General features: G+C 42.0%; 1 pseudogene; it reads right to left on the bottom strand.

The window, feature by feature from the left end:
• The window catches only part of LOC104679849, a 64,168-nt pseudogene that overhangs the window by 34,618 nt on the left and 17,359 nt on the right, over positions 1 to 12,191 (bottom strand).

Raw genomic sequence — 12,191 nt, 5'->3', positions numbered from 1 at the left:
CCAGGAACTTCACCCGAGAACGCCGGAGTGACTTCGTCGGCCTCCACCGCCGGAGACCGGTGAACCTCACCTATCCCTCACATTGGCTTGTAAATAAAGTTTTTTTTTCTTTTGCCTTGCCTACTTGCCTTTTCTCTGGCATTTGCTCTGGGGGTCGCATTGAAGCAAATCAGATTTCTTCTTTGACCATAAAGTCATTCTGAGGGTACACATCAGTTACAGCTGTCGGGTGCCTCTGCCATACAGAGGGGTCCCTCTGGTCCTAGGAACCTGGACTGGACACAATTTTTTGTACGATTACTCTCCCACCCCTTTCCTCATGCTCGCCCAATCCACCTTCTGAGAATGGACCTTAATACTGGAAATGGAGTCCCCAGCATAGTGAAAATCAATACATTCTAGAAACTGACAAGGCCTACAGTCTTTTTCCCAAATGTTCATGCTTTTTTTTATTTTCTTTCTTTAAAATTTTACTTGTATATTCCTTTAGTGAAATGCTTACATGCTTAAATTAGGATATAGTTCACTGTTTATGAGGCAGCTTTAGGCCACATTTAACAAAAGTAAAAAGTAGGATGCAAAAGTTTATACAGTATGTAAAAATCAGTAATTCAGGACGGGCTTAGTGGCTCACACCTGGAATCCCAGCACGTTGGGAGGTGGAGGCCGGAGGATGACTTGAGCCCAGGAGTTTGTGACCAGCCTGGACAACATAATGAGACCACTGTCTCTACAAAAATTACAAAATACCCAAAAAAAATTAGCCAGGCGGGGTGGCACACACCTATAATCCCAGGTACATTAGAGGCTGAGGCAGGAGCACTGATGAAGCCTGGGAAGCAGAGGTTGCAGTGAGCCAAGATTGTGCCACTGTACTCCAGCCCAGGTGACAGAGTGAGACCCCATCTCAAAAAAAAAAAAAAAAAAAAGGAAAAGAAGAGAAAAAAATAAGACTATAGGGTGCCAGAGAAGATGCCTTCCTTTCTCTCTCTCTCTTTTTTTTTTTTTGAATCTCACCCTGTCACCCAGGCTGGAGTGCAATGGTCTGATCTCAGCTCACTACACCCTCCACCTACCTGGTTCAAGTGATTCCCCTGCCTCAGCCTCCTGAGTAGCTGGGATTACAGGTGCTCACCACCACACCCAGCTAATTTTTGTATTTTTATCAAAGACAGGGTTTCACTATGTTAACCAGGCTGGCCTTGAACTCCTCACCTCAGGTGATTCGCTGACCTCGGCCTCCCGAAGTCCTGGGATTACAGACGTGAGCCACCATGCCTGGCCAATTCCAACATTTCTTCCGTTTATAGTTGGTAAGAAAGCAAAGCTGTATCTAAAACCTTGGGGTCAGCAGAAGGGGTGTTAAGTTTTTGCCTGTGAGTGTGATTTCCTCCAGGCCCCTCAGGAAGAAATTTGGAACAAAGAACGCCAGTGAGAGTTCAGTCCTCGGTTCACCCTTATCTGAGGTCGAAGGGAAAGCTGTCACCATTTTTCATCCAGTGGAGATCTGTGCTTCTGAAAAACAACTTAGGGACATTTGCCAAGATGTTATCTTTACTTTCTATAGGGGATCAAATATCTTGTGGCTCTAACCGACTTGGGTGGCTATTGTTTTGAGCCATTACTACCTTTTTCTTTTTTTTCTTTTTTTTTTTTTTTTTTGAGATGGGGTCTCGCTCTGTCTCCCAGGCTGGAGAGCAGTGGCCCAATCCAAGCCCACTGCACTGTCCACCTCCCGGGGTCAAGCAATCCTCCTGTCTCAGCCTCCTCAGTAGCTGGGATAACAGGCATCCATTATCACATCCAGCTAATTTTTGTATTTTCAGTACACATGGGAGTTCACCATGTTAGCCAGGCTGATCTTGAACTCCTGACCTCAGTTGATCTATCTGTCTTGACCTCCCAAAGCGCTGGGATTACAGGTGTGAGGCACTGCACCCAGCCAATTACTACCTTCTTCTTATCAAGTTGCTAATTTACTTCTCAGGAATAGCCAGGTGCCTGGAATTTCCCTTGAAGGCTAATGTGGTTTGGATATGTACCCTCCAGATCTCATGATGAGATGTGATTTCCAGCCAGGTGCAGTGGCTCACACCTGTAATCCCACCACCTCCTCCTCCTCCTCCAATTCCTCCTCCTCCAACTCCTCCTCCTCCTCCTCCAACTCCTCCTCCTCCACCTCCTCCTCCTCCAACTCCTCCTCCTCCCCCAACTCCTCCTTCTCCTCCAACTCCTCCTCCTCCAACTCCTCCTCCTCCTCCAACTCCTCCTCCTCCTCTGTTTCTTTATCCTCCTCCTCCCCCTCCTCCATTTCTTTTTCCTCCTCCATTTCTTTTTCCTCCTCCTTTTCTTTCTCTTCCTCCATTTCTTTTTCCTCCTTCTCCTCCATTTCTTTTTCCTCCTCCTCCTCACAGGCATGAGCCACTACACAAGGCCTGGCTGTTTGTTTCTTTCTCCTCCTCCTCCATTTCTTTTTCCTCCTCCTCCTCCTCTTCCTCCTCCTCCTCCTCACAGTCACCAGCCACCACGACTGGCCTGGCTGTTTCCTTTTCCTCCTTTCCTCCTCTTGCTCCTCCTCCCCCTCCCAAATTGCTGGGATTACATGCCTGAGCCAACACACCTAGCTATTTCTTCTTTTTCTACCACTTCCTCCTACTCCTTCTTCACCTAATCTTTTTTTTTTTTTTTTTTTTTTTTTGATGTGGAGTCTCCCTCTGTTGCCCAGGCTGGAGTGCAGTGGTGTGATCTCGGCTCACTGCAACCTCCACCTCCTGGGTTCAAGCCTCCCAAGTATCTGGGATTACCAGCATCCACCACCATGCCCAGTCAATTTTTGTACTTTTAGTAGAGGCGGGGTTTCACCATGTTGGCTAGGCTGGTCTCAAACTCCTGACCTCCTGATCTGTCCACCTCCGCCTCCCATAGTGCTGGGATTAGAGGCATGAGCCACTGCACCCAGACCCTCTGATTTTTGTTGTTGTTTTTCCCTTGAAATGGAGTTTCACTCTTGTTGCCAAGGCTGGAGTGCAATGGCATGATCTTCCCTCACTGCAACATCCACCTCCCAGGTTCAAGCGATTCTCATGCCTTAGCCCCCCGAGTAGCTGGGATTACAGGCACTTGCCACCAGGCTTGGCTAGTTTTTATATTTTTAGAAGAGACAAGGTTTCTCCATGCTGGCCATGCTGGTCTTGAACTCCTGATCTCAGGTGATCCGCCCTCCTTGGCCTCCCAAAGTGCTGGGATTACAGCTGTCAGACACTGCACTGGGCCTACAGCTCATTTCTTACCACTTAAATCTTTGCGCCTCTCCACAAAACTGCCATCATGGATGTCCCCACAAACCATTCATCCCGGGTGCCACGCAGAGAAGAGCTTCTTGTTCTCCTTTTCCCTTTACCTCTTCCCTCTCACCTCATCTTGTTCATTCATTCATCCCTTTTCCATTCTCACTTTTAAGCGTTAACCTTTCAAAAACCTCTCTTCCCCTATAAGTAACGTATTGTAACTCCCGCCATCACCATATCCTTCTCCATCCCACCAAACTGTCTGAATTTATGGTAAGTCCATAAACTAACAAGAAAAGGGAAACATTCATTGCAAACTTTGCAGCCCCTGTGACCCAACGTGACAGCACAGATCTTCTGGTCTTTGAAGACCCCTTTTTTTTTTTTTAAGACAGGTATCACTCTGTCACCCAGGTTCAGGTGCCCAGGGCCCAGGACATAAAAGCCGCTCCTGGCAGGTGCACGGTGCAAACTTCCTCGGCCCCTCCTTGTATGCGGGACCCAGGAACCTCCTCCGAGAATGCCGGAGCGAACTTCCTCGGCCCCTCCTCGTACGCGGGACCCGGGAACCTCGTCCAAGAACGCCGGTGTGAACTTCCTTGGCCCCTCCTCGTAGGCGGGACCCAGGAACCTCGTCCGAGAATGCCGGAGCGACTTCGTTGGCCTCCACCGCTGGAGACCGGTGAACCTCGCCCCTCCCTCACATTGGCTTGTAAATAAAGTTTTTTTTTTTTTTTTTTGCCTTGCCTACTTGCCTTTTCTCTGGCATTTGCTCTGGGGTTCGCATTAAAGCAAATCAGTATCTTTGTGGTGTTTTCTGTATTTCCGGAATTTGAATGTTGGCCTGCCCTACTAGGTTTTGGAAGTTCTCCTGGATGATATCCTGAAGAGTGTTTTCCAACTTGGTTCCATTTTCTCCCTCACTTTCAGGCACCCCAATCAGACTGTAGATTTGGTCTTTTTACATAATCCCATACTTCTTGCAGGCTTTGTTCATTTCTTTTTCTTCTTTTTTCTTTTGGTTTCTCTTCTCACTTCATTTCATTCATTTGATCCTCAATCGCTGATACTCTTTCTTCCAGTTGATCGAGTCAGTTACTGAAGCTTGTGCATTTGTCACGTATTTCTCGTGTCATGGTTTTCATCTCTGTCATTTCGTTTATGACCTTCTCTGCATTAATTATTCTAGCTGTCAATTCTTCCACTCTTTTTTCAAGATTTTCGGTTTCTTTGCACTGGGTACATAATTCCTCCTTTAGCTCTGAGAAGTTTTATGGACTGAAGCCTTCTTCTCTCATCTCGTCAAAGTCATTCTCTGACCAGCTTCGATCCGTTGCTGGTGATGGGCTGTGCTCCTTTGCAGGGGGAGATGTGCTCTTATTTTTTGAATTTCCAGCTTTTCTGCCCTGCTTTTTCCCCATCTTTGTGGTTTTATCTGTCTCTGGTCTTTGATGATGGTGACGTACTGATGGGGTTTTGGTATAGGTGTCCTTCCTGTTTGATAGTTTTCCTTCTGACAGTCAGGACCCTCAGCTATAGGTCTGTTGGAGATTGCTTGAGGTCCACTCCAGACCCTGTTTTCCTGGGTATCAGCAGCAGAGGTTGCAGAAGATAGAATATTGCTGAACAGCGAGTGTACCTGTCTGATTCTTACTTTGGAAGCTTCCTCTCAGGGGTTTACTCCACCTTGTGAGGTGTGGGGTGTCAGACTGCCCCTAGTGGGGGATGTCTCCCAGTTAGGCTACTCAGGGGTCAGTGACCCACTTGAGCAGGCAGTCTGTCCGTTCTCAGATCTCAACCTCGTGTTGGGAGATCCACTGCTCTCTTCAAAGCTGTCAGGCAGAGTTGTTCGCGTCTGCTCAGGCCTCTGCTGCTTCCCCTGTTGTTTTTGTAGCTGAGCCCTGCCCCCAGAGGTGGAGTCTATAGAGACAGGCAGGTTTCCTTGAGCTGCTGTGAGCTCCACCCAATTCGAGCTTCCAGGTGGCTTTGTTTACCTACTTAAGCCTCAGCAATGGCGGGCGCCCCTCCCCCAGCCTCGCTGCTGCCTTGCGGTTAGATCACCGCAGACTGCTGTGTTAACAATGAGGGAGGCTCCGTGGGCGTGGGACCCTCCCGGCCACGTGAGGGATATATTCTTCTGGTGTGCCCGTTTGCTTAAAGTGCGGTATTGGGGTGGAGTTACCTGATTTTCCAGGTGTTGTGTGTCTCAGTTCCCCTGGCTAGGAAAAGGGATTCCCTTCCCCCTTGCACTTCCCAGGTGAGGCAATGCCTCGTCCCGCTTCAGCTCTCGCTGGTCAGGCTGCAGCAGCTGACCAGCACCGATTGTCTGGCACTCCCTAGTGAGATGACCCCAGTATCTCAGTTAAAAATGCAGAAATCACCAGTCTTCTGTGTCGCTCGCGCTGGGAGTTGGAGACTGGAGCTGTTCCTATTCGTCCATCTTGCTCCACCCCTAGTGCTTATATTTTAAAAGAAACATTCCATCAAATGACTTTTTAAATAAAATACGAATCTCACCTTCTCCTTTTCCATTGACTATTCTGTTTCCTTTTTCATGGGAAAGTCCGGGTAAAGGCTCTGACACTTTCTCGAGGACACAATGCTAAGGTAATATCAAGAAAAAGTTTCCATTTTAAAAATTATAATACGTTGCATCAAGATTTTCCTATCAATCTCTTTTTATGAAACTGGGTCTCACTCTGTCAAACCAGGGCTAGAATGAAGTGGCATGATTATGGCTCACTACAGTTTCAACTTCCTGACTTCAAGCAATGTTCCCACCTCAACTTCCCGAACAGCTAGAACTACAGGTGCATACCATCATGTCAGGCTAACGTTTTTATTGTTATTTTTGTAGAGACAAAGCCTCATTATATTGCCCAGGCTGGTCTCAAACTCCTAGGCTCAAGGAAACCTTCTACTTCTGCCTCCCAAAGTGTTGAGATAACCAGTGTGCACCACCACACCCAGCCCTAATCAATTCCTTTAAATAAACCTCAATATTGCCCAGGCATGGTGGCCCACACCTGTAATCCCAGACCTTTGCCAGGCCAAGGTGGGTAGATTGCTTGAGTACACGAGTTTGAGACCAGCCTGGGGAACATAATGAGAACACATCTCTACATAAATATACAAAAAGGAGTCAGGCTTTATGGTGTGTGCTTGTATCCCAGTTGCATGGGAGGTTGATGTGGGAGGATCACTTGAACTTTAGAGGCAGAGACTGTAGTGAGCCAAGATCATGCCACTACACTTGTTCTGTTCTGGGAAAGAGAACAAGACCCTGACTCCACAAAAATTTTGACTTAAAATGTGAGAATGAAGGGAGATAGAAACAAAAAACAAGCCTAATTGGTCAATGAAATATGAGCTTAAGCCAAGAAAGAAAATAAACAACATGAAGTACAATAAAGTAAATGGAGAAACAGACCTATAACAGAGCCTTTTGGTCTTTCATATCCCTAATAATACTAATTAATATTTATGCTACAATTAGTTTTTTGTAAGTACTTCTGTGATAGAGTTTATTACTCTAAGACATTCAGTTACTTAAATATGGTCATCTACCACTACCTGAAAGAACATTATTATAACAAAGAGAGAAAACTGGAACTTTCAACTTTCCACCTAGAAAAATAATTGGTCACCAGAGTTCTAAAGAGTCATGTATGGCTTGAAAAGGTAAATTTCATAGAACATGAGTTGGGGCTAATAAAAAGCACAAGAAATATTAATCTAAAATCACAATGTTAAGATTCCAGTTCAATGATACTTGAAAATACATTGTAATCCTCATTGCTACTGATGACCTATTTCTAATTTATTTCCTTTTTATGTATGGCATAATTTCTCAACATAACACATCAAAACTTACACATCTTTAAATATTAAAAAATAATGGAAATGTAAGCAATATTTTAAAAGTTTAATCTTTAGATACATGAGGTATATTATATTACTTATAACCTTCCATTATATAAAAATTCATTTGTCTATTCAGATTAAGCAACTATTAGGGCTGAATGTCTCATGCCAGTAACCCCAGCACTTTGAGAGACTGAGGAAGACAGAACACTTGAGCCCAACAGTTAAAGATCAGCCTGGGCAACAAGGCAAAACCCTGTCCCTACAAAAACTACAAAAATCAGCCGAGCATAGTGACACAGGTCTATAGTCCTAACTACTTGGATGGCTGAGGTGTGAGGATCACCTAAGCCCAGGAAATGGAGATTGGAGTGAGCCAAGATCTTACCACCACACTCCAGCCTGGGTTACAGAGTGAATCCCCATCTTAAAAAACAACAATTAAAATGCTTCTTACATGGAAGACCGTATTCTACATACTCCAGAATACACGCAAATATGTTTACTGACCTCCAGTAGCTCATGGTATTCAGGAGTTTCCAATGATTACTTAAACAACTAAATATAAAAACTTCTGAAACTCAAAATTTCAGAATGTGATATAAGGACTTTGAGTGGTTATTTTATTTCATTTTTTAAGATGTAGTCTTGCTATGTCACCCTGGATGGAGTGCAATGGTGTAATCTTGGCTTGCTACAACCTCTGCCTCCCGGGTTCAAGCGATTCTCCCTCCTCGGCCTCCTGAGCAGCTGAGAATACAGGCATTCACCATCATGCCCAGCTAAGTTTTGTGGGTTTTTTTTTTTTTTTTTTTTTTGAGACAAGCTTTCACCATGTTGGCCAGACTGATCTCGAACTCCTGACATCAGGTGATCCCCCACCTTGGTCTCCCAAAGTGCTGGGATTACAGGTGTGTGCCACTGCTCCTGGCCAAGTAAATATTTTAAATAAACTACAATGACAAAATTATGATGTTAAAAGTCTTCCATATTGGTATTACAAGTCTCTGCTTCTAGAACTGTTTATTTGCAGCAAAATACATATTATTCGATTAGATGAAGTGTTTTATATAAACTCTTCATGGACAACTTACAAAACACAGAAAAATCCCTTTGCGATACAAATTTTGAGAGCATAAATTTAAATTTTTACATTTCCACAATTTATATTTTTGAGACAGATAGTCTTTTATGTTGCCCAGGCTTTTCTCAAACTCCTGGGCTCAAGCAATCGTCCTGCCTCAAACTTCCAAGTAGCAGGGACCACAAGTGTATACCACCACCCTCAGTGATTTTTTCTGCAATTTTTAATACTATTTTAGTCTCATTACAGAACCAGTAATATAAGTAGAGAAACAATCTCTCCTAAAAATTATATGATACCAAAATTGTCAGTTTCCAAGAAAAAAAAGCTCTATGCTATGTGCTCAACAATTTTGCAACTAAAATGTCCTGGGGGAGTTCATGATTACTGCAAATAATTTGATCCACTGAAGATTTATACAGGCATAAACATTATGAAAGTCACTCTCATGTGATTTAAAAGTCAAAGTGTTAGTATTTATCCAAGTAAACCTTAACCAAATTTCATGTTTCCTCTATTGCAGAAAGCATTTCCTAATGCGATTTTCCTGTCACTACTTACTTTCCAGTTCATTTTTTTCAGCTCACACACTGTCACAGGACTTACCAATCTTTGTTAGTTACCAAAGTTAAACAAATGCTTTGAATCAACTAGCCACATGTATATTTTTCTCTGACCATTACCACCATAAAACTATGATAGGTATACCACTGCTAAGTTTTAAAAGTAAACACTATGCAAAACTAGATTCAGAGTGAGAAAATTAATTTTACAAGAGACCACTTTACCTTAGTAGCAACACTCAAGTCTTCGTCATCCGATGCAGGCAATGAATCCACACACAGATCACGGAAAATGCTTGAGAGCAAAAATGTACAATGAAAATGAGCAAGTTGATTTCTTTACAATTTTTTTAACTGCCAGTTTATATCCAGCTTCCCCTTCAAAAAAGGAAAAGATAACCCGGGGAAAGGTCAGCGATCTACATATTAAATAATGATTTTTGATATAATTAAAATATGTCCTCTGTAGTAAAAGATTTTAGTTACCTATTTCTGCCTCCACCTGTCTAAATCTATAAAATATTCAATGAAAACTGACCTTGAGCTCTATAACAAAGAGTGACAGTCAATACGTTGGCAGAGCCTGACAATAATTTACCCTCACAAATTATCTCTCCTGAAGCTGAACTTAAAATTCAATTAATGGATGACATACATTTTGTTACCTAATCTGAAAGAAAACCGAAAACCGAGGACCTAAAACAAGGTAGAGAGATCCACTGTCTCTTGTCCATGATCTACCTCTGGTTAAAAGACTAATCTGCATCACTTCTAAATGGTAGTCTTGAGTCCTCAGCAAGGTAACCACTTAGAAAGGTCCTATTGCTTTCCTTTGCCCTAAATCAGTACAGGGAATCCCCTGCAATATTTGAAATGTATGAAAGCTAAACGTACAAAAATCAAATAATAAAGGTGTATGTTCTTACTGAGAATACTTTGCCCAGAAAGACTAAAACATTAACAATAATAAAATTCCATTATTTCCACTCTATAGGTCCTGCCTCATTCAGATCCACATAAACTAGCAAGCCCTTAAAGATTTTCATAGGTGCTCAGACACCCAAGGAGAGAGCCTGCTGGAAAAACAGAGTCCTGCTAGTTGTGTCTCTATTTCCCTAAGTACTAGCTAAATGTCTGTCTTCCTATGGGCTCCCACTTCCAGATTCCACTTCTGCAAGGCTCCACAGAAGTCTCCAATCTTTAAATATTCAGTCTATGAAAGCACAGATTCCTGAAAGGATGGTCTCAAATGACCAAGTGTAGGAGCCCTCTATATCCCTGCTCCTGAAAAACAAGCTAACTGGAATCTCCATCATCTGCCCCCAGCACAGACACACTACCGAAGTCCCAACTGAACTCCATGAATGATTTGCCTGCCAATCATGCCTCTGACCCAGCCTACATGAATAAGGGAAGGACATCAATGAAGTGGGAAAAGAGGCAGAGGTGAGGAGACCACCTGTCCTGGGCCACAGATCTGTGCAGTTCAGCAGTCTCCAGTCCCTTAGTATTCCAGGGGCTCTAAGGAGCTTTGTAAGTCAGGATGGAAGTAGATGATACCACATTTCTATCTGCTGTAGACACTGCTCCCAGTGTCTCAAAATGTTTTAGCATCTTTCAGTAAAAATCTTCCAAGTTTGTCAGTCCTTGATAAATAAAAAAAAAAGCAGCAAATTTTTTAGAGCTCCTTTGAATCTTCTATTTTAATGTGCCTTTGTAGATAATTCCCAACATCTTGTGTGTCCGTCATCTTTATAATTTATTGATAAGTGTTTCTCTTCAAACTTGGCCTTCCTCTGCTCATTCCATTCTTACCCACTTTCATTGGGTTCACTAGCTAATTCCACCTTCATTCTATCCACTGGGTGCAAGAGACTCACTCCCGTTTGTATTATTAAATACACACCAATAGGATATAAAAGGAAGGAAGAGTACTGGGCTTTAAAATGAGTACAAATCTCATTTCTGCCAATTCCTATGTTTAAAAAAAAAATCCTAATCTTTTTGAGTCTCAAGTTCTCTATCTAAAGAATCACTTCACCAGAATATTCAACACACGTGAAAATACTACAAGGTATTTTAATTCATTCTAAGATTCCTTAAAATTCTGTAATTCTATGTGCTTTTGATTCTGTCTATAGGAAAACTGGGAATACATAGCAGAATTTGAAAAAAAAATAGAATAAAAGAAACACCAAAAAAAGCAGAGAAAAAAGTTCTAAAAAGTCAATACAAGATTATAGAAAATTCATGGAAAAAGAAACAAGACTAAAAAATGTATTATGGAAGTAAGCAAAAATACTAGCCTAAATGGAAAACAAAACTGGGAAATCAAATAATTTCTAAGGCTTGCCTAAATTTGATTTTGTAAAACTTATACTCCTATGGCCATAGCTAAGTACGATCTGACCTAAAGCCTTTGATGGTAAAAGTAAGATACTGGTTGCCACTGAAATTTTCAAATTTATCAGAACAAACTCTTGGACTAACCACATTCTAATGATAACCTTAAATGAGAGTTGAAGGTATTTAAACTCTCATTAATTTAGACATTAAATTAATGAATTGGATTAATCTGATTCAGACCTATACCTTGATCCAAGTGCTACACAGATGTCTATTGATCTATGCTGAGGAGCAAGAGAAGGGATTTGGAAGGCAGGTAGGCTGATGATCAAAGTGGGCCAGCGACTTTGTTAACTATGGGATCATGAGCCAATTAATCAACTGCTCTAATCCATAGTTGTTTATTTAATAAACAGTAGCTTATAGAAACACAGATGTTGTGATGGCTTTATGAGATGATAAATGCATAGACCATAATAGGATGTCCAGCCCAGACTACGACACTCAACAGATACTAGTTTCTTCCATCTATATTTCCTTAGTTAACATAATTTTTAAATCTATAAAATCCTACCTGACTGCAGATTCATCAGAACTTCCAACATCTATTAAAGAAAAAGGCAAAATGCATTTTAAATCAATAATAAATATATAGAATATTAAAAGCAAAAGAATGCACAGTGATGCATGCCTGTAATCAAAACTACTTGAGAGGCTGAGGCAGGAGGATCACCTGAGGAAGCCAGAAGTTTGAGACCAGCTTGGGAAACATAGCAAGACTCTACCTTCATTAAAAAAATTGTGCACACTTGTGTGTATGCTTTAGATCCTGTTGTTGTTTTGTTTTGTTTTGGTTTGTTTTTGTAAAGCATAGGACTGATGCTTTGTTACAAAGAATTCCTTTGGGAGCATGCCTGAGACCTTATTAGAATTAACATTAATTATACCTATTGGTAGGTAATTAATGAATTAAGAACTGTTACTTCCCTTTGTACTTATTAAAAGCAAAGAAGAATAAATTTATTAAAATTTGGTATCTACAAGTAA

Source organism: Rhinopithecus roxellana, chromosome 13, assembly GCF_007565055.1.
Source record: "Rhinopithecus roxellana isolate Shanxi Qingling chromosome 13, ASM756505v1, whole genome shotgun sequence".
NCBI classification, from domain to species: domain Eukaryota; kingdom Metazoa; phylum Chordata; class Mammalia; order Primates; family Cercopithecidae; genus Rhinopithecus; species Rhinopithecus roxellana.
The sequence above is the reverse complement of the archived record's forward strand: the minus strand, read 5'-3'. Positions and strand labels throughout refer to the sequence as shown.